This window comes from Pleurodeles waltl, chromosome 12, assembly GCF_031143425.1.
Source record: "Pleurodeles waltl isolate 20211129_DDA chromosome 12, aPleWal1.hap1.20221129, whole genome shotgun sequence".
NCBI lineage: Eukaryota > Metazoa > Chordata > Amphibia > Caudata > Salamandridae > Pleurodeles > Pleurodeles waltl.
In genome coordinates, this window is record NC_090451.1 from 628,768,855 (window position 1) to 628,796,169 (window position 27,315).

Consider the following 27,315-nt stretch of genomic DNA (forward strand, 5'->3'; position numbering starts at 1 on the left):
TTAAAACTAAGCACAAAGTAAAATTTACTCTAGTATCTGCAACCGAAAAGGTTTTTTCAAACTTTGTTTCATCTCAACACCTGTCAGATGGTCTCATAAAAATGGCAAAACTGTGGGTACTAACCAATGAAGCTCGTACATGATTGTAATGATGCAACCTTTATTTTTCCTGACTTTGCCTCAACATAGTTTTCTTAGACATTGCTATTCCTGTAATTTTCGTCATTAAAACTCTCTGCATTACAGTTGCAGTTTACTGATATGCTGTCAGACATTGAAGAGCTACATAATAATTCCACGAAAATCCCACCAACCAAACTGCTGTGCGTGACAACAAACTAAATAACGTACACTAATCCTACCAAACTGCTGTGCGCCAGAGCTACCTGAGTATTCTACACCAATCCCAACAAAATGCCTTGCACGAATCCTACCTGAATATTCTACACTCACCCTGCCAAACTGTAGTGCTCTAGACCTACCTCAATATTCAGCACTAATCCCACCAAAATGCTGTGCTCTACAGCTGCCTGAATAGTCAGCACCAATCCTACCAAACTGCTGTGCGCTAGAGCTACCTCAATAATCAACACTAATCCCACCAAACTGCTGTGCTCCTGTAAGAAATACGTTTAACTCGAAGACGTATTCCGTAGCGTGCCGTCCAATCAGGGTAGTTATTATGTCCCATCTACCAAAACGAGGGAGGTTGGCGGACAAGGATTGTGACGCCAGAGAACATCAGCATCCCTTGTAATGAGGACCATGGGCGCCCTGTTTCACTCCTCGGGAATTCAGCAATGCCATAGTAAGTACACCCAGTGGGCTTGTTGCACCATGACCATGTGCGCATATGGGGGACCATGTCCTGAAAAATACCTTTGTTTGTGTTCTGTTCCTTCCACTGTTACCAGTCCAGAAGTAAATAGTACCAGTGTTTTCAAAGATTAGTGGAGTAAAGAATCGAATCTGAACCGTAAACTGAGGCCGGAGTCGAGAAAATCAATGTTTGGCTGCATGTTTATTTACAAAATGCTTGTCGTTTGTTGGGTGTGTGGGTTCAACATTGCATTGTATGTAGCAGTTATATAAATATCTTCCTGTCCATGAGGCAATATTAGAAAATGCAGAGAATAATGAGGTTAAAATGGGAAAAAAGACTGAGAATTCTATCTTAGTGCCTCTCACATGATATTGTAAGCACTAATTATATCATGGGAGGCATTTTCTGTTTAACTGGTTCCTAAATCACTCCTCTCCCCTTGGGAGAATTCAGTAGCACGGACACGTCCTGTTTAACCAACACACTTCTGGATTTAATTCTGAAAATACTACCTTATGGAGGTCCTTTTATCTAAGTTTTGTTGAAAGATGCTTTTCTGAAAGATGCTTTTCAGAGTTACCTAGGGGACTAGGTAACTCCCTGCAGCTGTATTTGTTACCATGGGGCACGAGTTAAGTATATTTTTACCCTTTAGCCACTATTCTGTTAAACGTTCACCAGTATTTTTTTTGCGGCTGAGAAGTTGGATTCTGTGGGAGTATTGTGACTTTAGCCCGCCTGCGATGGTAATCTTCTAGGCCGTCGCTAAACGCTGCAATCCTGCACAATTCCCAGGGCTGTAACGCAGCCCTCCCACGACAAACCCGCCATTTTGTATCACACCTCTGCACACACTGTTTCTAGCTTCTGGCTGTGAGACGAAGAGTGAAATGGTTGTGCGGAATACAGTGGTATTTTGCTACAGCATTGCTTTTGTGCAAAGGTATATTAAACTTAATAGTCAGTTGTACATTGGTCATGTTCAGCAGAACTAGGAGCTATTTAGCAAGTAGGCATTTCTTTTGTGCGTCCGTCTCCCTTGGTGCTAGATTGCAGTACTTTTTTTTTTAATAACTCTACCTCGGTGTTTTATTATGCCTGTGCTGCTGCTGCTGTGGAAGGCATTATGAGGTGAACCAGCGAAATTGAAAACTATTCTTGTGCGAGTTCTTTTCACTAAAATTGCAGCCAGGTGGTGTTGGGTTGTCTGGTTGTCCTGGTTGGACTCCACTCATCCCAAGGTGGAAATTGGCTATAGTGTTCTCACTGTTCTGCGCTTATTGATCTCCAACAGGTATGAATTCAAAAATCTCTTTCATTGATTCAAGACCTATCGTTCATTCCCCGGACCTACAGTCTCCTGGGAAGATTCACTGGACATGTTTAATCGCGGAATCGTTCAAATCTTACTTGGTGATAAAATGTGGTCTGCAGATGCAGTAAATATGATTTATCACTCACATACTTGTAATCTCTGCTTACTTATGGACGGCTTGCACACCTCACTTGGAAGAGCTTCTCTAACCTGTTTTTTTCGTCTTTACATTTTGACTCAACATACATGAGAGGATTGTTTACAGAACACCTCGCAGACATTGTGCCACAGAATGTTGTTACCTCCTGCCGTATCCAAGGTCATTTTCAGTTTGCTGAGGCATTCGTACGGTGATTCCTAAGTGGTTCCTTTATGGTCCTTAGACCCTTGGACCATTAACTTTGGCTTCCCCCGCGATATGGTGGACTCCGGGAATCAGACTCCTTCGATGTTCCGGTTTATGCGATGCATCGGAGGAAAGGATACCCCCAAGCTACCTTTCAGCTGAGGTGGAGTCACTCCGTGTACTTTCATTGAACAATGTATATCAACTCCTGGCAAGCATTGTTTTGTCCTGATGATGATCCCATGATTCAAAGAGACCAAAACGTCGTCAACTTTAACACTCTGACACCACTAACTATATGCAATCGCATATTGGTGCTGTAGTGCTGATTTGCACAACATTTTGACCTTTGACTTCATTTACGTTTTTGTGTCACCCTTGCCTGTCTGTTTGTGATACTTTTATAGTGTGCCCTGTGGGGGTCTGTACCCCCTATTCCACCATTTTATTCTTGGTTTGTTAATAAATATGATCGTAACCTGGGTGTTGTAAACATTTCCCCTCGGTGTATTGTTGACGTTATTGTAAAAGAGGGCCTCTATTCCTAGTAATATAGCACTACCCTTGGTCCTTAGATATTCTTGGGTCTCCCTTGTGTTTTGGAACATCGATATACATGATGCTATTCAGCTTTGAGATAAAAAAATAGATAAGCTCACTATTGACTTTTCCCGTCATCTTCTATTGTACATACTGGCATTTTGAGGCTTTTATGAGTACTGTAACTGCAAGCTCATTACAGACCTGTAGTTGTGAGCCATGGTGCTAAATGTAGAACAGCACACTGGATTTGGAGGTTGCTGTGAGGAGTTCCTGAGTCATTCCCACTGTCTAGCCCTGGTCAAGCCATGTTGTGTGCCCTTGCCGCAGACAGTTGGTCTTCTATGACCTAGATCGCTCGTTCTACAAAAAGCTCCTTCAGTTTAGGATGACTGGGTACAAACTCTCACTCATTCAGCGGTTTTATGTCAGACTCTAGCATTATGTTATTACACAACTTTTCTGAAAAGAACTCCTAACAGATGTGTATTTATTGGGATTGACGTCATAAATAGGTCAAAGGCTATGCAGTGTATCACCCTTAGCACAGTGGCAGTCACAGAACCAAGGAGAAATAAAATAAATGTCTATGTTGAGAAGCTGTCATGACAGTGTAATGTACCCATAGCTAGGGATCCAGTGGCAGGACAGACTGGTAAAATTCGTCAGTGGTATTGCTGGATACATACTTTATATTCAACTCCACAACAAAGCAGGCAGGGCAACACAGTGCGGGTGAAACAGTGGTTCGATCCCAACTGAACAGGCTTCCACTGTAAACAAGAATGCTTAACATCACTAGAACCAGGGCTGGTGATAGGCATGGGCAGTATGGGAAGTTGCCCAGGACTGTGCACTCTGCCCACAAACCTAGGGCTCTGCACCAGTATGCCACAGTCAGGCCACAGCACACCAGTCCGCTTGCCCCCTTTCTCTTCTAATTGAGAGCATGGTGTCTCCTTGTAATGGTGCCCACGGTAGCCCCACTTAGGCCTCGGTGAAATGGTATGGTAAGGCCATGGGGAGAAGGGTCCATCTTCTGTGCTCCCTTTTGAAGAAGACACATTCTGCATGTTTGTCCTGAAGTCAAGACCTCCTACTCTGCTGCCCATACTGAGGCAAGCAGGATGCCCACTGTCTCGCTGTTTAGTGTCCCAGAAGTTTTAACCGTCTCAGACTACAAAGAAACCTCACCCCTTTAGCTCTTTATGAGCTGTAAAAAAAGGTCCCTGTAGGTGCCAGGAGGGAGCGGCTGCAACAGAGAAGAGGTCTTGCACAAAGCAGCCTCAGTAGCAGTAGTCTTGTGTTTTTTGTTGGTCAGTTTTAGTGGGAAAGGTGTTTGGGAGTGTATCTATCCACTGTTGTTGGATAGATTTCACGTTTCCTGCTTCCCACACTTAATTGTTGGAAGCTACATGTGCCAATGGGTTTGTGCCATGTGCCTATAAAGCGGCGCAAGAAGCAGCGAGGGCTGTACAAATGGAAAAGTTGCATAAAAGAGCTTCATCCTCAGCCCAAAAATTGCCACGACAACCTGACCACAACAGAATTTAGAGGATAGAGGAGCCACAGCAGAGAAATGAAACCTGCCCTTTCTCAGGTACATATTCACCATAATTTCATATATACTGCTGTCTTTTACAGTATATGCTCAAAGACAAGGTCACCTTCTGTGCATACATGGTTGCTAAGCCTTTAAGCAGAAGGCCCCTCCCATCACACAATTCCTATATGCTCTGTCTCAAGATATGTCACTGGACCTAATATAACCCACAAGTGCCACCACGTGATTTTGAAGCCATGGGTCGAGTTGAGGTATCAGACGTTCCTCCTGGTGCAATACATCGCCTGGAAAGAGTTCTCCTGCTTTCGATAGCAGCATCATGAGTGTACATGCGGGTTTCACTGGAGCCTGAGTAAGCTGCTTTGCATTTTTTGAGTGCAAAATGCTGCTGGGTTCTGTCTCACAGCCAGCCTACTCCTCTTGCCTCCACGGGTGATCACCAAGGGCCTCAGCAGCAATTGACCGTTTCTTGCAGCGCTGAAATGCCAGCCCTGCTGTCAAGATGCTGTCAGTGGAGTCCCAGTTTCAGATTCCAGCATGGATGGCTTGTTTCATCCGGCAAGAGAAAGAAAAAGACCGACCATCTGTGATCACGTTAAAGTGCAGTGAGGATTAGGTATCACCTTAGTAAGCAACATACTACTTGTTGTAAAAAAAAAAAAAAAAATGTAAGTGTAAAATCACAGTTAATGTACACATAGTAATGCAACTGTGAAATCTGTGTAAAAAGAGCGATGCTGTTGCAGATTTTGAGTTATAAATCTGCGAGACATGGGCCAGCATTGTCCATTTTGCTCAGTTGATGTGTAGGAGACCTAGAAGTCATTGGGTTTTTAAAAGGAAAGGTCATCATTGCAACATGGTGCCCGACAAAACAAAAATCCATTTATACTCCTTCATCTCCACTTCAACTAATACAACCAGGTGCCAATGACTTGGTCCACCCAAAATATACCAGGCGCACCTTTTCCATTTTGTTACTTGCCTCAGAAACACACTTGGGTGTAATCTCTTCGTGAACACACCTCATATGAAGAAACTGGACTTGTGCAAGCCTAGTTGTGTCAGCCACACTACATGCTCCTAACCGCAGCCCCCCCTCTCCTGCGCACCCCACCATCAGTGAGAGGCTGGCCAGCTTTCTTCAGTAATACAATCTTCTTTGCTTGGCTATAAAGTTGATTGTGTGGCACACTCACTGACCATCGTCCGGACATCTTGACTATGCTAATCTTTGCCTGCATTCTGTTCTGAAACGCCCTTGGTCACAAACTTCGATCATTCTTCCTCCTTCTCTGCAGTGTCTGCAGCCTTGACCTTAGGACCAATACCCCTCTACCTGTCCTTGGACTCGCTTTCGATTACTCAACTGAGTGTTGCATTAAGTTTGACGTGTTGACGTCCGTAAACTGTCGCTTTGCACTCTATCCCTGCCACGTGTTGTCTTAAGCACTGTCTTTCTCCCTGTAATTCTGGCATCCAGTTGTATAGTTCATAATGTGTTTCACACACTTTTTCAAGTGATATTCCATCAGTGCTCGGGAGCAACTTACAAAACCCGCTGGTTGGTAGGAGCGCGGTCCTAGAACCTGTGTGTTGTTCTGAGCAAACTGAGCTGGGAGAGTAGTTTTTGACTGAAATAGTTTTGTCTCTGGTTGTACTTTTTGCTGATGTTTCATGATATGCACAGGCTTGATAGGTGTTTAACAACCCTATTATCGTGTAAAAAGAAACCAAGGTGCTGCCTTTCAGGAACCACTTATTGCTGATGTCCAGAGCAGCAGCAGCTGGCGAACCTATCTGAGTTTGATGAAGTTTTCAGGTTGGTGATGGGATCTTGCTCTCTCAGGTCCTCTCAAAACTGCCAGTTCTCTCTCTTCCTTAGTAATTCACAAAACATCCCCATTGTGACAATCATTTTTTGATTCCTACCTCAGAAGAGGCTCAAGCCCACTGACCGTTTTTGAAAATACAGAAAGAAGTACAGAGTACATAGTAGCAGAATTCTAGGCTCGGGGAGTTAATTTGAGGGTGAGATCTGCTAGCCAACATGGTATTCGGAGATACTGTTCGTTTGACAGGGCTCTGAGGCTTCTTCCAACTCATTGTACCGTAAGCGCTTAGTCAGAATGATCTCAGAGTAAGAGGTATTCAAACACACATTCACAAACCAAGGACCATGACACAGATACAACGCGATGCCCTGTGCCAGTGCACCTCTAAGTGGGCGCCTAAACGTGATGTCCCCACTGCAGGTGCCAACTTCTTATGGTGCACAGGAGGTGAACCCTACACCTCTTCTTTGACTGTGCGTCTGCATCTTCAATATAGCGTGGGCATGTGGAAATCAGCAGATGCCCCCTTAAGATCATGCCAAAGCTACTTTTGTGCCAGTGCAATCTGTATTAAAGAAGAGGCCTCATGGAGAAGGGGAAGCTGTCCCACGTGGACCAGACCGCTGCCCATGTGTCAATGAGTTACCACCCCTGTAGGGTTTGGGTAACTGATTAATGGCTTACAACTGCAATTGCAGTCATAAGCCCTTGATGGATACCTTTTAGAATCGCATGTAGAAGTGGATGCCCCTTAACTCCAGCTTTTATTTAGGATCCAGAAAGGTTGGAAAAGCACTTTTACCAGTCGGGCTTTGTGCATTGTGCAAGGCCATTTTCCAGTTGCAGACACTGATTTCGTGAATCGCGGGGTGTGCCACCCTCAAAGGGGTTTGTGTAGTGGGCCACGGTTGGGAAATACATTGCCTTCAGCTCTCGAGCCAGGCACTCTTAGAGAACAGGCTAAGGTTGGCAGTCTTAGTTTGTACCTTAAGCAGTACCTACCGCCATCGTCGTTTGGACATTTGAGTCCTAGCTCATTAACACCCCCAGCCCCTTCCCCCCCCCCCCCCCCCCCCCCCCGAATTTAAAAGCCCTTTGAGTCATTTGTTCGTGTCGTGCTGATGGAGGATGCATGGACTGCTTGCTGCCTACTCAGCTCCGGGGGAGGTAAACTGCACATTTTTTTGTCACATATGTGTTTACACAGGGGTTTGTGCAAGTGTTTTCATCAGTGCTTAATTTGTAAATAAAAACGTGCCGGGGCCCAAAGCCCTGCGTTTAAACATGCGGCTGCTGCAATTAAATGTGGGAGCACAGAATACTGAGGCAGCGTAATCCTGAAGCCATCTTGGGCCTCTTTAATTCATTTAAAGCCACTCCCTGTCCCTTCAGCTCACTCCTGCAGCTTTTTGCTTTCTCCCATTGTGAGGTTTTTTCGGTTTTCTCACCCTCCATCTTTCCCATATGTGTCTTCTACTCGCGGTGAATGCTTGAGCCAGAAAAATAAGCACCTCCCCCAAAAATAAGAACCAGTGCTCCGCACCAGAAGCTACAAGCACAAATTAAGCACTGGTTTTCATCCTATATAGAGCATGATTACCGATCGCCAAGCGGCACATTAGGCATGATGGCGGAGGTGCATTAAAACACGTTCCCTCGGCACGAGTCACGTTTTCGTGGTTTAGCAGAGGGTTATTATTTATTTGGGGTCCTTGGTGCATGTTGAGTTTTTGGCTGGTTATTTTACTGGGTGTTATATGTCTTCATTAAGTCCAGAGAACAGCTGCGGTTCAGAGTATCACATGCAGTGCTGTTTACTGCTCATGCTGCCAGGGCCTCTTTTTATGTCTCGTATTACAGTTACCCCCGACGAAGGGATTCGTCCCGAAATGCATTGGATTGCTGTTATGAATCTCTTAAATATCGTATATTTGAGGAACATCTTTTATGGTTTACGTGAACAAAAGAATGGAATCATCATATTTCTGATAGGTTTACTGCTTAAATCTTGGATGAAATTGATTAAAACTGGACTATTTTCGTCTTGGTGCATCAGTGGTGCTCCCTGGGACTGGAGCACCGTGTGGGCACAGGCTTTTGGCCAATGTTTTGCATGTCGTGGACAGAACATGTACCAGGGTGGCACACTGTGAACTTTGCCGTCGAGCATTAGTAAAGTATTCACCATGTTAATTGACGGTGTGAATTCTGTCATTCTATACCTATTTTCTGTCAGCACTTCATCCATATATCTGCTGGAATCTAATTATTTGTAAGGTGAGACGCAGACCTAAATGCACAATACCACACGATGAGACCTGGTGACGTCTGTTACTCTGGTGTGATTGGTGTTTGCCTTGCAGTTTGTAGGATCTGCACTCCTACAAGAGGATGTGGCCGCTCTCTTCACTAACTAGGCAGCTTCCTTGTAAGCTACGAGGGCTGCTATGCATCAAAATGCCAAAACGTAATGACATTTGAGCGAGCACAAACAGAACGCTGCTGAAGTGTTGTTCAGCCCCCGGAGAGAGACACTCTTTATTAAAAAACAAAAAGAAACAGTTACAGGGAATGGCTGGCCCAGCGGTTCACTGTAACCTTACGGTTGCTAAAGGAGAACTCTTGTTGCGAGGCTGACAAGTTCTTTCTGCATCTTAGACAATGTAATGTTTTGTTTTTGACAAAAGGCGAATCAGTGTCCTTTCCGCCCCTAGACCTCTGGTAGATCCCGCCGTCATACGCCCAGTTGCTTTTTGAGTTTCAGTAATGAGGGCAGAGGGACCATGAAAAGGGGGGATAGAGAGCTAGTTAAAGCAAGTGCAGAAGAACTGGGACGGCCTAGACCCTAGGGATGTTCAGGGATTTTTTTGTTTTGCCGTTTGTTGTTTAAAGCTCTCAATTCCCGGGCACTGCTTTAAATGATCAGGTCCTATCAGGTACTGAGCGCCTGCTCTTCTTCCGTTTCAGAGGGAGCGCACCAGTGCTTCTCAGCACTACTGCAGCACAGAATGAGTGAATACCTGCACTTGTGTATACCTGTTTAAAACATTGGGGCATAGTCAGTCACGTGATGGGCAGGCCTTTCTCCCTTTTCAGCATTGAGGAATTGAGGTAGTTACTGTTGTCGAAGTTCTGATTGGAAAGGTGGCACCAGCCGCTGTTGAGGATGGGTTTCTTGGTATGAGTTAGACCTTCCTGTATGATAGATGAGGGCGGGCTTGCCCTCAATTATCCCACCTGTGCAGTCAAATGCAGTTTAAGGGGTGGGCTTCTCTGATATATCACCCCCAGACTGCAGTATTACCCACTTAGTAATCAAGAATATTAGCCCCTTTTTTTGGAAAGATGGGTTTCTCATCCTTGATCTTAGAAAATAATGAAAAGTGAAAATGGGGAGTTTCAAAGGTCAGGGAAATATTGACTTATCCTTGAAGTCTAATATTCCTGGAACAGGTTCGGAGATCTCATTTTATACCATGTTTGGAGAAGATAATATTTGACATATTTTTAGTTTTACTATTCTCAGTAGGGACTCCGAATTTCAGGTGCTGCTCTTGAAACAGTTGGATAAGACTGCAGATTTCTTCATTGCTTCTGCAAACTTTTTGATGTGAACGCAGTGAAGTGTCATATGTGAGGCACTTAAAAAGCCAGTGCGTGAGGACGGCATTGTCCTTTGTTTATCCTCCTCAGCCTGTGGGTAGTGTAAGATTTGGAAGAAATAGTTGCAGGGCAGATTTAGTAGTGGATATCGTACATTAAGGCATAACGTAAACGGCTATTGTTAAGTTCTGAGATTCTGTTTTCTTGTGGTCAAAACTGTCTTTATTGGTTTGTGCCTGTATCGGATATCAGCAGATTATTCCGCTCAAAGCCCATCATCACATGACAGAGTAGTTACCTCCCCCACACAATAACCCTCAAAACTAAGGTACCTAGGTGTCACCATCCGACATGTAGAGTTAGGATTTATATCAGAAGTGGAAGAGGTGAAGCGCCCTCCTACGTGCAGGGACTCAAAGTTTTTGTGTTGTAATGGCCTGCCAGAATCTGGCGTGCCGCTGAGACAGTAATAACGCCGTTTATTAAAATTTTGCAAAATTGATCCAGACTGGGGTGCTTTGACATAACTATGTAGGGGTTCTGTGTTTACAGTAGGGAAGAGGGCCCTGGGGTAGTTATGAAGTGTGCTGACAGTAGAAGGTAGCGTTAATGGGACAGCCTGGGGTATCACAGGTTAGGAAGGGGGTTATTTATGTTTTTTACTCTGCTGCTTTCCCAGGCGTTGAAAAGCAGTAACTTGGCTGGTGGTTGTGGGGGCACTGGTAGACTCTTTTGGGTCACAGTAAGTGTAGGAAGTTGGCTCTGTATGTGCTATTTCAAAGTAAGGAATAGCATGCACAGAGTCCAAGGGTTCCCCTTAGAGGTAAGATAGTGGCAAAAAGAGATAATACTAATGCTCTATTTTGTGGTAGTGTGGTCGAGCAGTAGGCTTATCCAAGGAGTAGTGTTAAGCATTTGTTGTACATACACATAGACAATAAATGAGGTACACACACTCAGAAACAAATCCAGCCAATAGGTTTTTATATAGAAAAATATCTTTTCTTAGTTTATTTTAAGAACCACAGGTTCAAATTCTACATGTAATATCTCATTCGAAAGGTATTGCAGGTAAGTACTTTAGGAACTTCAAATCATCAAAATTGCATGTATACTTTTCAAGTTATTGACAAATAGCTGTTTTAAAAGTGGACACTTAGTGCAATTTTCACAGTTCCTAGGGGAGGTAAGTATTTGTTAGGTTAACCAGGTAAGTAAGACACTTACAGGGCTCAGTTCTTGGTCCAAGGTAGCCCACCGTTGGGGGTTCAGAGCAACCCCAAAGTCACCACACCAGCAGCTCAGGGCCGGTCAGGTGCAGAGTTCAAAGTGGTGCCCAAAACACATAGGCTAGAATGGAGAGAAGGGGGTGCCCCGGTTCCGGTCTGCTTGCAGGTAAGTACCCGCGTCTTCGGAGGGCAGACCAGGGGGGTTTTGTAGGGCACCGGGGGGGACACAAGCCCACACAGAAATTTCACCCTCAGCGGCGCGGGGGCGGCCGGGTGCAGTGTAGAAACAAGCGTCGGGTTCGCAATGTTAGTCTATGAGAGATCTCGGGATCTCTTCAGCGCTGCAGGCAGGCAAGGGGGGGATTCCTCGGGGAAACCTCCACTTGGGCAAGGGAGAGGGACTCCTGGGGGTCACTCCTCCAGTGAAAGTCCGGTCCTTCAGGTCCTGGGGGCTGCGGGTGCAGGGTCTCTCTCAGGTGTCGGGACTTAGGATTCAAAGAGTCGCGGTCAGGGGAAGCCTCGGGATTCCCTCTGCAGGCGGCGCTGTGGGGGCTCAGGGGGGACAGGTTTTGGTACTCACAGTATCAGAGTAGTCCTGGGGTCCCTCCTGAGGTGTTGGATCGCTACCAGCCGAGTCGGGGTCGCCGGGTGCAGTGTTGCAAGTCTCACGCCTTTTGCGGGGAGCTTGCAGGGTTCTTTAAAGCTGCTGGAAACAAAGTTGCAGCTTTTCTTGGAGCAGGTCCGCTGTCCTCGGGAGTTTCTTGTCTTTTTGAAGCAGGGGCAGTCCTCAGAGGATGTCGAGGTCGCTGGTCCCTTTGGAAGGCGTCGCTGGAGCAGGATCTTTGGAAGGCAGGAGACAGGCCGGTGAGTTTCTGGAGCCAAGGCAGTTGTCGTCTTCTGGTCTTCCTCTGCAGGGGTTTTTCAGCTAGGCAGTCCTTCTTCTTGTAGTTGCAGGAATCTAATTTTCTAGGGTTCAGGGTAGCCCTTAAATACTAAATTTAAGGGCGTGTTTAGGTCTGGGGGGTTAGTAGCCAATGGCTACTAGCCCTGAGGGTGGGTACACCCTCTTTGTGCCTCCTCCCAAGGGGAGGGGGTCACAATCCTAACCCTATTGGGGGAATCCTCCATCTGCAAGATGGAGGATTTCTAAAAGTTAGAGTCACTTCAGCTCAGGACACCTTAGGGGCTGTCCTGACTGGCCAGTGACTCCTCCTTGTTTTTCTCATTATTTTCTCCGGCCTTGCCGCCAAAAGTGGGGCCTGGCCGGAGGGGGCGGGCAACTCCACTAGCTGGAGTGTCCTGCTGGGTTGGCACAAAGGAGGTGAGCCTTTGAGGCTCACCGCCAGGTGTGACAATTCCTGCCTGGGGGAGGTGTTAGCATCTCCACCCAGTGCAGGCTTTGTTACTGGCCTCAGAGTGACAAAGGCACTCTCCCCATGGGGCCAGCAACATGTCTCGGTTTGTGGCAGGCTGCTAAAACTAGTCAGCCTACACAGATAGTCGGTTAAGTTTCAGGGGGCACCTCTAAGGTGCCCTCTGGGGTGTATTTTACAATAAAATGTACACTGGCATCAGTGTGCATTTATTGTGCTGAGAAGTTTGATACCAAACTTCCCAGTTTTCAGTGTAGCCATTATGGTGCTGTGGAGTTCGTGTTTGACAGACTCCCAGACCATATACTCTTATGGCTACCCTGCACTTACAATGTCTAAGGTTTTGTTTAGACACTGTAGGGGTACCATGCTCATGCACTGGTACCCTCACCTATGGTATAGTGCACCCTGCCTTAGGGCTGTAAGGCCTGCTAGAGGGGTGGCTTACCTATACTGCATAGGCAGTGAGAGGCTGGCATGGCACCCTGAGGGGAGTGTCATGTCGACTTACTCGTTTTGTCCTCACTAGCACACACAAGCTGGCAAGCAGTGTGTCTGTGCTGAGTGAGAGGTCTCCAGGGTGGCATAAGACATGCTGCAGCCCTTAGAGACCTTCCTTGGCATCAGGGCCCTTGGTACTAGAAGTACCAGTTACAAGGGACTTATCTGGATGCCAGGGTCTGCCAATTGTGGATACAAAAGTACAGGTTAGGGAAAGAACACTGGTGCTGGGGCCTGGTTAGCAGGCCTCAGCACACTTTCAATTGTAAACATAGTATCAGCAAAGGCAAAAAGTCAGGGGGCAACCATGCCAAGGAGGCATTTCCTTACAGTAAGGGAACAGCGGGGGTAATGCGGGTCAGTGTTTGAGTGTGCTGAAAGTTTCAATGTGTGGTAAAGTAGGGATCGAGCATTAGTGCTGTGTGTTAGAATAGAGGTGCCCTGATCCATTTATGTGGCTGAAATAGCGGGTGCTCTGCAGTGCAGAAGGTTGGTGTACTAACAGGGGTTTCTCAGGAATGGAATGGTAGGGTTCCCTGCAGGCGTGAGGTGCATCAGAAGAGCTTTTGTGTCATGTACTGAGACGCTGCAGGGTATGATTGGGGATCTTTGGAAGAGTGAACAGGTCCCAGTAATACCTAGCAGAAAGTGGTGTTATTCCAGTATGGAGATATTAGCAGAGCCGTGTTGACTGTCTCACTACTGTAATAACGATTGACACTGCAGCGTAACATTAAAATGCATTGCAAATGTATTTGGATCCAGATTCTTCAATATTATGGTGACCTGCTGCTAATGTTGAGGTGCATTGGCAGAGGGTGTTGCCGGTTAGGACATATGTGCATTTCAAGAGTTGTGAACTGTTTCCATGCCTTGGACAGTGCGGATCAAGGCAAGTCATGGATCTCTGGGCATTTGGCAAGTTATAATTCTGTCCCAGAAAGCAGGCAGCTAGGAAATACAGGTCAGGATTGAGATGCTTTGGAAGAGCTGCATGTTAATACACATCACGGATAAAGACTGCTGCAGTCCGGGTTTGGGGTACATTAGTGGGACTGCAGTAGCATTCTGTAGCATCATTTCTTGGACATGGGAGGGTTGGAATAAACCTTCAAGTGGTTGTGTTGCAATGTAAGTTATCAGCTGATGGTCTGTTTCTATATCATCCAGACTTCGTCTATGCAGTGTATGTCTTTGGTCTGTTATCCTTTCCCTATGCTGATGGCATAGCACAAATATTTAGTGCCATGTCGCCATTGGTACATCGCTTTCTTGATCTCTTTAAGTGCATTATCAAAAAGGAGTATAATTCCTGATTTAGTTCATAAACTTCGATTAGGAAACATCTTTTGATCATGGTTCTACTCAAAATTGACACCTATCAACTGCCATCGCTGACTCTGTGTGTTTCTGTGCATGAGATCCTGTCTTCGAGGGCTTGTAAACACTTGTCAAGACCTTCAGGTATATCTTTAATGGTTCCGTTGTCATGCAAGGCCAAAATAAAATGTCTGTTTTGGCTTTCTTGTTGATGCCAGCATGAATTGTTTTTGCTTATTGGCAATACTTCCAGGACAGCCATTTTCACAGAGGGCCATAGGTTCCTACAAGGCACTCACCTGTTTACCAGGAAATCAGTTTATCCGATTTTTTTAGTCGAGTGTATCTGTGCGCAAACGCTGCTTTTCTGAGTTGTTACGTATCTGGGCTTTTAAACACGCCCACCACTATCACTCGTTCATGGGCTTGCCCTTAAAAAATCCTTCATTTTCGTTGGTAAATGCTTTACGTTTGTCCCTCCTCTGGCAGTTTAGTTACCCACCGCCTTGGACATCGCCCCTGGTACGTGGCTAATTGCTCTTTTGCCAATACGTTTGACTGCAAGTGAACTTATTTTTCCTTTTGTGTGCAGCTTTGCGCTGATGCCGTGGCGCTTTGAATTGGCTCGCTTATGTGAAACAGTGTAAATTCCGGTTAGGAGTTTAGAACGCTAATAGCTCTAACTCGAGCAAATGCAAGACCCGTTGCATTGCAAATGCTTGTTTATATAGTGCTCATTACAGAGGGTAAGCCTGTTAACTGGGTTTTTCGGTTTTCTTGTTACTGGAACTATGGCACTGAAAGCTACAATATTTAGTCCAAGTGCTGCCCCTTGCTGGTACTAGCGGCTAGCAATGACCCTACACAGTGGAATGCTCCTACTGGTGTCCATTCCATATACAGAAGTCAGCTGCAGGACCACCTGTTAAACCTAGGGCGGATGCCTCGAGGCACTATATTTTTCAGGGAGAAATTATGTAGGTTTTCACTAAGTCGCTCCCGAATTTACTGTTATAAATAAAGCTTGGCCGTGGTTGGTACGTGCCGTGGATTTTCTTTTTGTTTTACTTATTTCACAGACTTCTTGCCCAACATGCTGCTGGACATAGGAGAGGCAGTTCTGGAGTGAGATAACACCGCGGGCGGTTTCGTACCCTTGAATTGCAAAGCCTTGATGCCCAGTGTCACTAAATAGACATGGGCCTGCGTGAACCCCTTCTTCCAAGGGCCCTGTTGCACACCAGGGCCCGCCAGCTGCAGCCGGGCCCGTCACTTCTGGTTTCTTCAAGCTGCCGGATGCGTCAGATCTTGGTGCCTGATTAGGGGCGGAGCGGAAGGATGCGGAAGTTGACTCAACAGAGAGGTGTTGACTTCACTGCTGTGTCAGTGCTCGGAGGGGGAGGATGCGGGGGAGTGTGGCGAACAGATAGAGCGACATTTAACCCTATTTCTTAGCTGCGGGTGTTCGGCAAACAGCAGGTGCTTGTCCCAGACTGGACATCTTGACATGAAAGACAAACAGACACGAGCAACAGACCAGGTTCTGCAAAGTCTGACCTGAGGATGTATAAGCGAAGGACATTTTGTGGGCCGCTCAAACACCCTCCCCTACCGCAGTGTGTAGTCTTGATCTTTATTGTATGTGGGCAGTCTCTGCATGTGGACCCTACACGGAGGCTCAGCTGACTTCTATCTGCTACTCTATAGAGTGTCTGTGCTTCTACTGTGGTATGTTAATACTTTGTAAGTCTCTCTCCCACTGTGTGATCTTCAGTGACGGTGTTTCCAGATGGTTTATTGTGATGTGATGTGTGTTACATGTAAAGCTTCCAAGCACCTTGCAGTCCCGGAATGCTGTGTAAGAACGTTAAATAAATTAAACAAAAAGTAGAAAACGTGTTTGTGGGTGCTACAGAAAGTGGCTGCCGGAGTATCAACACTTGAATTTTAGAAAAGTATTCCTTTTATTGGGTCTGGCCTGGAGGCTGCCGTCTCCTCAAACGCCCTGTACTAAATCAGATTAATAAATACATATAAATACTTATATACGTGCACAGAAGGACGTTGAGTGAGGGCTCCTCTTCCATTGGCCTATTTACCTGTCATTCATCTTTACCTTCTGCCCACCATAACATACATCATGCAGTAGTAGGACAGCACTTCTTTTTTTTTTTTTTTTTTTTTTTTTTTTTTTTTTTTACTCTTGCACAGTGAGTGGTGGCAGTTGTCCCGATGAAGTGCACATTTGCCTAAAAAGCAGTGCACATTAGTGGTTTGGTTGGTTGGCAATTCCCTAATTTCATTCCTTTTTTGTATACTCTGTTTTTGATTCAATGTGTTTACTTATTTTTCCTTTGTAAACAAATGCTCACCACCTTTAGATCGACTTTTTACTGAAAACTTTTAATTGCAAACACATATGGTTGCACAAAATAAATAAATGGCCCATGGCAAGCTTTGCCAATTCAAGACCTTCTGGCTTTGCCTATGCTTGTTCACGTTGTGTACTTGCCGTTTGTGAAATGGTCATTGACGTGCCTCACGAAGTGCAGAGTGAAAAAAATGAAATAAAATGTTCCTAGCTTCCGCCTTGATTCTGGTTTGATCATTTTCCGTGCAGTCCTGGAGCGTGAGGATGGGCAGCATGTCACTTGTAGTGCAGTTACGGGACATTCACAGAGCTGGCGGAGTGCTGCCCTAGCACAGCTGCCCTTCACTGCTCCCTGCTGCCCTCCTTCACCCAGGAGGTGTCACCTCTAGGGCTGAGGAGGGATATTGCCACCCACCTCCCCCGCTCGGGCAGTATTTGGTGCTGTTTTAGTGGCCTTGGCAGTTTGTGTCTACTGGACCTGGGTCTGAGACCGCCCACTCTTAGGGAGGTCAGCAGACAGCTGCCAGGTGGCACTGACTTTTACCACTTGAGGCCTGGGTGGAATTTGAACAGATGCCCAGGAGGTGTGAGTAGGGCCTTTTAAACCGAGGTGTGTGGCCAAATAACGAGGATTCAAGACGACGGGGTCACATTGATTAGATAGTGAATGGGTTTATTTGTCAGAGTTTTCATGAGTACCCAAGTCCTCCAGCAAGTGCCCCTGCCTCGCTTATCTTCTTTCAATGACATTAGCGGATAGAGATAGACGTTAAAAAGCTAGCCCTGGGCACATTTGGATTCTAGACGTCATGTCCGTTGATTCTCAGGACATCTATAACATTATAATGAGGTTTAATGCATTTTCTGCAGGAATAGTAAATTGCTGAAATTTTTTATATTCTGACTTTATTTACAATAGCAACAACCAAGTCAACTTGTGATGTTATCTGCGCGCGTTGTTGCAAATTGAAATTGAGAACTTGAATTGTGTGAACATTGTGGTAGTTGTCAAATTTATTTGAGTTGGGTCCAAAGGTGTTTATTTATGCTTGTATGATACTTAGTAGGGAGATGGTCGTTGAGGGGACACAGAGAATGGCTGGGACCCTGTACTCTGGTTAATCTTCACATGATGATTTGGCAGGTCGAGACAATATAGGAGGTTATTACTAGGAGGAAGTTGTTTCGGCGAAGAAGGCAATGTCTGTGGGATACCGACACTTTTAATTTCTTAGGCCTTTCTCCAGGTTTAGAGGACTTGAATTTTATCCCAGACTCAACAGGGAGCCAACTTGGAGCGTTTAGGTTGGGTGTCTTGTAATCTTGTATTTATCTAATGATAAAACACCCGACTGGCCGTCTGGCTTTTCACTCCTGTAACTTGTCAGGGAGTTTTTTGGGACGTCATGTGTAGATTATGCTGCATTAGTTCAATCCTAACACACGAGGAATGTTTGCTGGCAGAGTGGGCGCTTCGAAGTATGAACTGTTGGGAATTGGTACCTCCCGGCCGAGTTTATAGCAAAACTGTTGTCGCCCTCAAGAATTTGTTCTTTTGTTTTTAAATCAAGTTCTTAAGTATGAATGGGAAAAAAAAGTTGTACCATCAGTCGGACGCATGACCTACTCTATGCACACGATCTTGGCAGCAGACGCAGCATTCCAGCGAGTAGTTCCGGGCACTAGATTAATGTGATGCAAAAGGTAAGAGTGTCGTCGTCGCATTGGTTACATTTAACTTGAGGCAACCTGAGCTCGGACGCAGCAAGAAATGCATTTTACAGGCTTTGTCGGTGAGTTGGCCACAGCACGCAGTGAAGGAGAGATATGGTACAACTACAGTGAAGCAAACGCGGCGTGAAAAGTGAAACCGTGAAAAAGCGCATGGGGGTACACCTTAGGGCGGTCTCGCCAGTGGAGTAACAAAGGCCCCCGCGGTGCGTGGGAGAGGGTCTCCAGGGGGCCCCTCAGCAAAGAACACTGCACAGGCTCCTGACAGGATCGGGGGGCAGGGGCCCCCCGGTACTTTGAGGGGTGGGGGGGGGGGCCTCAGGTTTCGTTACCCCACTGGGTCTCGCCGACACTTGCCCTTCCTTCGGTGCCAGTCCCCCGGTGCTGCTAATGTTCCGATTGTGCAGGGTGCAGCTGCCACGTGTGAGTGTTGCTGGCAGGTTATTTTTAGCCCCTGTGCTGGTGGGCCGTGCAGCTGGCTCCCGGCTCTGGCCCGGAAGCCGTCGGCTCTTTCATCCGACCTCCAAGCCTCCGTCGTCATCAGCCGGAGTTTGCCAATGAGGTGCCCGTGTTCTGACATTGGTTGCTGCGCTCAAGCTCAGAAGGCATGCACTTTATATCCACGTAGGCCAGGTTTAACTGTAAGGATATGATGAGCTAAGAGTGCGGCCTGGTTGTGAAGTGCGTAGGTGTGATGTATAACGAGTAGTGGAAAGCGCATCTTGGGGCCCAGTGATTGTGTACTCGACTCTCTTATCCAAAATATAAATTATTATATGGCACCTTGTGCTCTGTGCTAACATTTTGATTTACAAATTATTGGTGTTACTATATATTTGAGTTGTCATTAATTTGCATAACTTTTTTTTGTTTGGATCAGTGGGTGTTGTTTCAGCGTCCTACAGGTTTTTTTGAGACACCTCACATCCACAGTCTTTCCCTTTGTATTCTCTGTCACTATTTCCGTATATTTTATAACTCACCCACTCAGCCTTTTTCCACTTTTTTTTTCTTGACTAATTAGAGTGTTTCTCATTTGCTTCTCCTGTCAAAAAGATTGATTGGTTGTTTTGACAGCTCCTTTTCTTCTTAATGGCATTATGTTTCCGAAACCGAATTGAGGAAATATTAGTCGATTTGAATCTTTGGCTCATTTACTGACTTTGGAACCAGGAGACCTTCACTAAAATCCCAGTTTCACATAGCAAATTAAAATGTTATCATCCTGGGCAAACAGTATTGACATTCCAACACCATGCACCTCAGTTCCCTTGACTGGAAAAATTGGCACTTTTAGTCAGTAGCTTAAAATGGTCATTAACTGCTACAAAAAGTAGCTTTTTCTGTTCATTCTGGGAATGGGAAGAAATAATTGGGTTCACTACGTTGTGCTGTAAAAGATTACTCACCATCATTCATAATGTAATGGAGAAAGTACTAAGCCATTCAACAGTAGTATTTCTCTACCGCTGAAGGGAGCTCGCTTTACTCCGGGGAGAGTAGGGGTGAGTATTATTTATGTAAGAGTACAATATTTTGAACACAGGACAGCAAGTTTTAAATCTTTACGGACAGAAAAACTTTGAATGTGCACGTTGTGCAGTTGGTGTGAAATAACAAATAATACGACTTTGCATTGTGGAAGCCTTTGTGAATGTTACAAAGTTGTGGGAATGTGCTTCATGTCCAGGATGGCTGGTAGAGTAACTGGCTCCTCGAAGCTACGTGTCTGAGTTAGAGGTGCAGAGTATGTTCGTATAAGTCCACTTTGGAATTCAGTTGTCCATTGTGCAGGTAATCTGGGCTCCAGATGGGCACAGAGACAGAAGTTAGTCTTTCCTTTTCTGACATCAGAGCAGTATGCTGCTTATAGAAGAAGCCGGGCGATACCACAATTCTTACTATGGCTGTTGAAAAGTGGAATGGTTTGGGCCAAAAATAGGGATTGGCACTAGGTTTGATTTCCTTTGGAGGCGATGCACCAAATCTGTAGTGGAAAACTGCATTGTTTGGTTTTCCCAAAGGAGAGTTGTTCATCAGTTTTGAGGCCTGGCAAGGGGTTTTTCAGGCCCGGATTATCCAACAATATATCCGCTGCAACATCACACCAGTGATTGCACTTAAAGTCAGTCTGCTTTGTATTTGTTAGTCTTTGGTGACATGCTTGTGTGTGTCCCACAACTTTTTAATGTAGTTACTGATTTGGCCATCCTTGTCCTTAGGAGGGGTGGTTCTCTAGGTGTGCCAGCTTTTCTGTGGCATTGACCTGCCATGTGTTACCTGACTGTATTCTGCAACAAGTCTAATAATGCCTTTATGACTCTGTATGACTCTATGCTGAGTTAATCATCCTTCTTCTATTGGCTTAATAACTTCAAGCACAGGCTACTTTTTGAGTCTCTTTTCATAACCTCTCTAATGAGGACTTTAGCTCCTGCCTCCCTAAGGTCTATCAAGAAAAAGCAATCTACTGCTGCCTGTCTTGAGATGGTGCTTTAAGTGTATAGGGATAGCCTAGGATAATTTCAGTCAGAGGTCTAATGTACAGAAAGAGTACTTTTTAGCTGGATAACTGTTAAAGTGTATTGCTCACGACCAGTGCCCGAAAATTTCCACTATGGGCTCCTGTATCTTAAAAAAAAAAAAGATCATTATCTTGTCCACTTCGCTTCCTGGGAAAAGTGCTTTTGCCGCCTTTCTCTCTTTAGTAGTAGTGAACATTGTGTCAGTCGTTCACAGTAGCTTGAGTAGTTTTGGTCCCTAAACTCAGAAGGGATCTATTTGAGTCATGACTTGAGGCAGGAATGATGTGCCATTATATTTAACCACATCCGCCCTCATTTACAATTCCGAGTACATCACTGCTCTCTTCTATGCAAGTCGCTGACCATAGAGGATTCAACTGACCCTGTGATCCCCTCCTCTCAGGGGTGCTGTGGCATGCAAGTCAACGGTTGTGGGAGTGCCTGTCTTGGCCGACACACTTGCTCATGCTTGCTATCCACAAACTCCTCTACTTCCATTTCTGCAGCTGCTGTGCTCTCCTCACCTGTCGTGAGCTAGGAGGCAGAGGTGAGAAGACACCAGTGCTTTGAGAACCTATGGCTTGTAGCTAGCCGGTGAATAGCTGAGGGGGCAATAGGCACCAACTGGCGAGGCTAGCGTCTAACAAAGTCAATATTTTTCAAGAACGTGGTTCTGAATCCCGATGGATTAGCGTTGTGTAAAGTGTACCTTTGTACACGTGTTCCCTAACGCTACTTTGGAAATGTTAGTCTGCACTGCGGTGCTGTGTTAGGTTGTTAACTTCCCAGAAACAGCCGATTCCACTCTCCCAGAACATCTGGAGCCAAGCTACCACCTCTAATCAGCAGTTAACCGAACTGTGTACCAAGAAAACTTTACTTTTGATTTTTTGTTGTGAACTCAATGCCTTTAACGTGTCTAGTGTAGGGCACAGTGAGCCACTAGGAGGTTCTTGTGAGGTTGTCGGCTCTCCTGCAGTTGTCCCTTTGCTCAAGGTCCGTATGTTTCGCTCACTAGCCAAAGTGTGATGGCTTGTAGTTGTGTGTTTTGACTATTGTGACTTGACTTCAGGATTTATAATTTTGTGTCTGGAGATGCGTCTCATCTCCAGAGTCGGATTGGCACATCTCAGTAAGGCATGTGCGTGGGATTGGACTCTGGTTGTCGGTACCACTGTGACAAGCAGTTACATAAAAGGTATCATTGCCAGCAGTGACCCAACAGCAAATAGCGTAAGCTTTCTTGCTGATGCTCTTCTCTTCTGATAGGCTCAGGAATGTGGACTGATCATTAAAGAAAAGCACAGTCCAATCCCCAGATCTTCCAGTGCTTTCCAGAGAATATACTTCACACTGACGTCTTTGTATTGGATGAAAGTTGCTTGGTGTGTGGCTCACAAGAGAAACACTGAGATCTTCCACCATTGTTAGCCCATTCCTTTGTATCGTAAAGTCAGATTTCAATTTGAAGGCCAGCATTTGATCAACTATTTCCAAAATCACATTTCATCTGTCCATAGTCATGAATTTAAATACCGAACAAATACGGTTCCTGTGGAGAATATGATGTTCTTCATTGCAGAATTTATAATAACAATAAAATATGTTTTTTTCATTAGAGTTATGTTAAAATGATTGTGTTCGCGCATTCCGGTTTTTGTTGAGTCTCATGTCTGTCATTTGCTGTTGTATTAATCAGTGTATTTACAGATGCTAATTGGCAGGCAAACCTCTCAATTTTCCTTCTTGCGTGGGATGGTGTCTCGATTTGGAAGCGCTTTTGCAGTCAGCCCTATCATTTAGGAAATTAGAAGTGTTAATTTTTTTAATCCACTTAATAGAATGCCTTCAGTAAATCACATAAACAGTCTGGAGTCAACTCGTACTGCGTATCACTGTCAGTTTATCGTCTCAAGTGTTTAAAGGTAATTTGCTATAGGGGGGTGTTTTGAACGTCTAGTTAATTTTACAGTGACAAAACTTTGATTTTCCAGATAGCACATTAGCTGCGTGGTCGATATTTGTTCCGAGGTGGCCTACTTGGGCATTCAAGAGATGCCAATGGTGTGATCAATGCCTACCGCTGAGTTCTTTTTCTATTTCCAGACAAAGCTAGGAAAGTTGTAACGTGTTAAATAATTCTTGCCTTGGACTGTAAAATCTCGAAAATGAGAGGTAAAAGAGAGATCAGTCAGCTGGCTGTATGAGCAGGCATATAATGTGAGGGGTGCATTAATATTGCAAGGAAAGCGTGGTCAGGCACTCAGGAGGGCGAGCAGTCAGGGACTGACACTGTTGCATACAGTTTAAAAGTCGCCACCACTGTGTTTTTTATGGGTGTTCTCCCAACGCTGTGATCCTCTCTCACAAGTTTGATTATTGACGTGTGGTTGTCCAGTAACAGAGCACCAAAAAAACATTCTCAGCTCCAGTGAAGTCCCGTCTTTGTTCTCAGCTGGTTCTGCCTCCCAACCCCCACTTGCCTTTGTCTCTCGGTCCTGCATATTGTTGTCCATCGGCATTAAGTTGTCCATCGGCATTAAGAACCGTAGACCTTTTAACCCCCCCCCCCCAATCCTTAGTGGCGACTGTGAGCTCACCTGTTATTTTATAATGTTTCTTATGTGCTCTAGATGAAGGCCCTATAACTAGGCAGCCTTTGTTATAAGCTTTATTTTAAGTCGTAATGTGGCAGAGGTTTGTGACCGCTTACCGAGGCCAGATTCGTCATTTATAAGTTACACTCAGTTTAGTAAAGTTGGAAGTGGACGTAGTGGGACACAAGACTGTCAAACTCGGCTGTTAAAGGCAACGTTGCCAAACCAAGCTCTACACCTTCGTTTGCGTTGTGTTTATGTTGGTGGTCGTTTTCTCACTTTTACTCACTTCGTGGTCTCATTGGCAAAAAAATACCTTATCGTTCAACTCAGCTGTATTGTCACTATGAATGCGCAGAGGAGTGCTGGAGCGATGGCTGATCATTGAGGGCACACCGGTAGTCTTTTGTTGATTAATCAATCAAGTTTCATTTATGAATATTAGTAAGGTAGTTGTAGAGGGTCTGTTACCACAACTTTACACAGTGGGTTCGGTCTCCACAGTGTATTTTAGGTACTCTAGCAGACTTGCCTCTCACTAAGGCTAAATTGACTTGAAGTTTGCTCCCCTCTGTCATAAACTGACCGCATTAGAGTAAATAAGCACGTTCTCAACATTGAAACGAGACTGGAGACCTTCAATTGAGTTTGAATTACTAGTACACCACAGATGAGCAGGGATTCACTTTTGACCATCCTCCCCACAGATAATGCTGTTAAATTAGGGAAGCAATGCTGCAGCAATATTCAAAGTCCCCTCTATTAACAATGCCACTGCATCCCCGCCTCATTTGAAGTGTGTGGGCCCAAAAGCTCAGGTTTCTTGGAATACCCTATTCATTTTGGCTCCTTCTGAATATATTTCTGTTGCTTCCTGTCTGTTACCAGATCAGAGTAGCCATTGAATTATCCCCACTGAAGGCTAACATTTTACCTTGGCTCTTCCGCTGCTTTTAGGAAGGCCTATTCCCTCAGTCGCTGTTCATCTTGTTTTCTAAGGCACAGTGCCGGATATATTCTGCCTCTGTGGTTCACAGAGACAGCCATCATTCACTCTTACAGGTTTTGGGCACACTGTTAACAGAGCCCACTGAAGCTGTAAATTGGCTCACAAGGTCACACATTGCAGAAAATAATGGCACTTATTCCTGAGGAAAAGAAAATCTTTGGTGTCCTGAGATGGACATTGTTAATGATACCTTGGCGCTGCCTGGTGGGAAAAGAGATATGGTGCAGCATGTGAGAAAGAAGTCTAAAATCGCCCTACCTTGTGAGTGCACAAAATGCTACGTGTCCCAGAGTTTCATGGCATGTTGTAGCACTTTAACACAATTCTCTTTTAGAAGCAAGCCAAGCATCTACGTTATGTGGTTGTATTGAGAATTTAGAAATGTACGCTAGGGCTCAACTTCTGTGTATGGGTTTCCGTTTGAGAGTCGTACGGCCTGGCATCCTCAATTGGAATACCGGGTGGTCGTCGACAGAACACTTTATCACCTCTAGATACTAACACAGAACTCTAGAAAACAGCTAGCACCTCTAACAACCAGCCAAAAGTGTAACTGTGAGATTTGATGTAAGGCTGAGAAGGTAGCGGATTGGCATCTATTTGGGGAAATGCAGTTTATTTCACAAGTATCCCATACGGTGGCAGATACTGCATAGTTGATATGAGCTGCCAGAACAGACAGCGGCTTTCTGGTGGAAAGAAACATAGGTTGGGTGGGGAGGTTATGGTGAGATAGTTTCAAAATCTAGGGTTGTTCCTGGGTCAACCAAGTTGAGAAGCTGGGGGCGGTGGTTTGAGGCATATTGGAAGTGTGAGTAGGTGGGAGTGGATTGGTCTCTGACTGATTGTAATTGTAGTGCTGCTCATACCTTTACCTTGATAGACTCCATCTGCGTTAGCATGCATACGGCCCACGCGTCAATTTCTTCTCATTTTCCACTGGTGCAGAAGGGCACCTGCTGCGTTCTTGTGATTGCTCACCACACCACATTGATGTCTTAATTTGACCAGAAGCCTCATACGAAGCTATTTGATTAGCAGATATTCCTTAGGGGATGGTGCATGATTGCTACTACAGTCAAAGAATATATTCCCCTTAAACTCCTGAGTTTTTAATGGATGCCCGTGAATGCACTGACATGTTGAAATGTCCACAATGTGCATAAACTGTTCTCCCACACACCCAGCAATGTCTGTTCTCATAGTGTTGTTTTCATTCTTGTAAAAGCCGACTGAGGCCTAATTAAAGCTAACAAAGTGGGCACGATCAACCTGCACTGGGAAACACCAGGTGGATCCTTTTGCTTGGTCTTCAACACGCCCTTGCGTGGAGACCTCTGCCACTTCTAGTGGTGATGTGGTCCTTGACCACCGAATTTTATCATTGTAAAAGTCCTTTGATCACCTTTCATTAATATTAATAAATGAAGGGAACACATGTAACCTCTTAAGCTAGAGAATGTTTTAAGTAGACATAAACAATAATTGGGATCGGGAGTGCTATTTATCCACGAATCCTATCCCTTAGGATGTTGTGGTGTTGTAGTAAAAATGTATTTGTTGTTTTGAAGATTGACCCACAGTAGTTCGAACCTTGAGATGCATCTTTGTTTTCCTTATTTTTTGTTAATTAGCGGATAAGTCTTTAAAGTCTGGATAAGCCAGTGTAACCCATTTAGGCACACCTGGAGTCAGTCATACTCATTGTCTCCTTAACTCACAGAAAGTAAACTCCAACAGAACAAACCTATTTACGTTGTCAAAGAGCCCATTTCTGTTAGTGCTCGCTGAGAATATTTTTTGCCTCCTTCAATTTGATAAATGATTGCACTCACTTAAGAACTTTACTCCATATTGTTGCTATAAAAGTCAGTACTTTCAAACAGATACTATGTAAAGCTGTATTTGAACATACTGCTTTTCTTTATTCTTTATTTTTTGGCAGAAGTAACCTGATAGCCCATCTAATAGGTCATTTTCCATTACATTGCACACCTCAGAAACTCTTAACAGTAAATTGCCCCCTTTGCAGGTCCTGTATAGAACTCTTGTTTTGGAATGATGATCTGCAGTGTCCAAGTCATAATGTTTGATGTCATCTGTCGTTGAATGCACAACACTGTCCGCTTTCTATAAAAGTATATAGTCCTTTAGATCTATGCAGGATTGCCAGTTAGCCTTCTCTCTGCAACATCCGTCTGCATTGTTGTCTGGCTATTGATTCCTGAGGTTGGGTTGGGTTAGGTTTGTGTTGTCTGTGTACCTAGAATCCCCCACTCCTTCTTGAAGCATATTAAGCTTTCTAATACAGGATGTGCGTGTTACACATGAGTACACATTAATGAACCCTTACACCAATAGTGTGTCCCTTACAGCCTTACAGACCTTCTTGCTACTGGAGATGTAATGCCAGAGAAAATACCTCTCAGTGTTTTTATAGCTGTGCTTTGTGTTCAACCCAGCCTGTGTTCTCAAAGACATTAGCTTAAACCATTTTGGGCACAGGCTTCAAGTTTTGGAAGAGGAGTGGAAGTCTATGGAAGAATGGTGCAGATGGGCCTTGCTCTCCGAGTCCAGGTTTGCTGTTACCTTGAAAGAATGCCCGTTTACAAGTCTTTTGTTGGAGCGGAACA

General features: G+C 45.0%; 1 protein-coding gene across 9 annotated transcripts in view; it reads left to right on the plus strand.

The window, feature by feature from the left end:
* The window catches only part of MEF2D (myocyte enhancer factor 2D), a 383,277-nt gene that overhangs the window by 288,893 nt on the left and 67,069 nt on the right, over positions 1-27,315 (plus strand). The window lies entirely within an intron of this gene.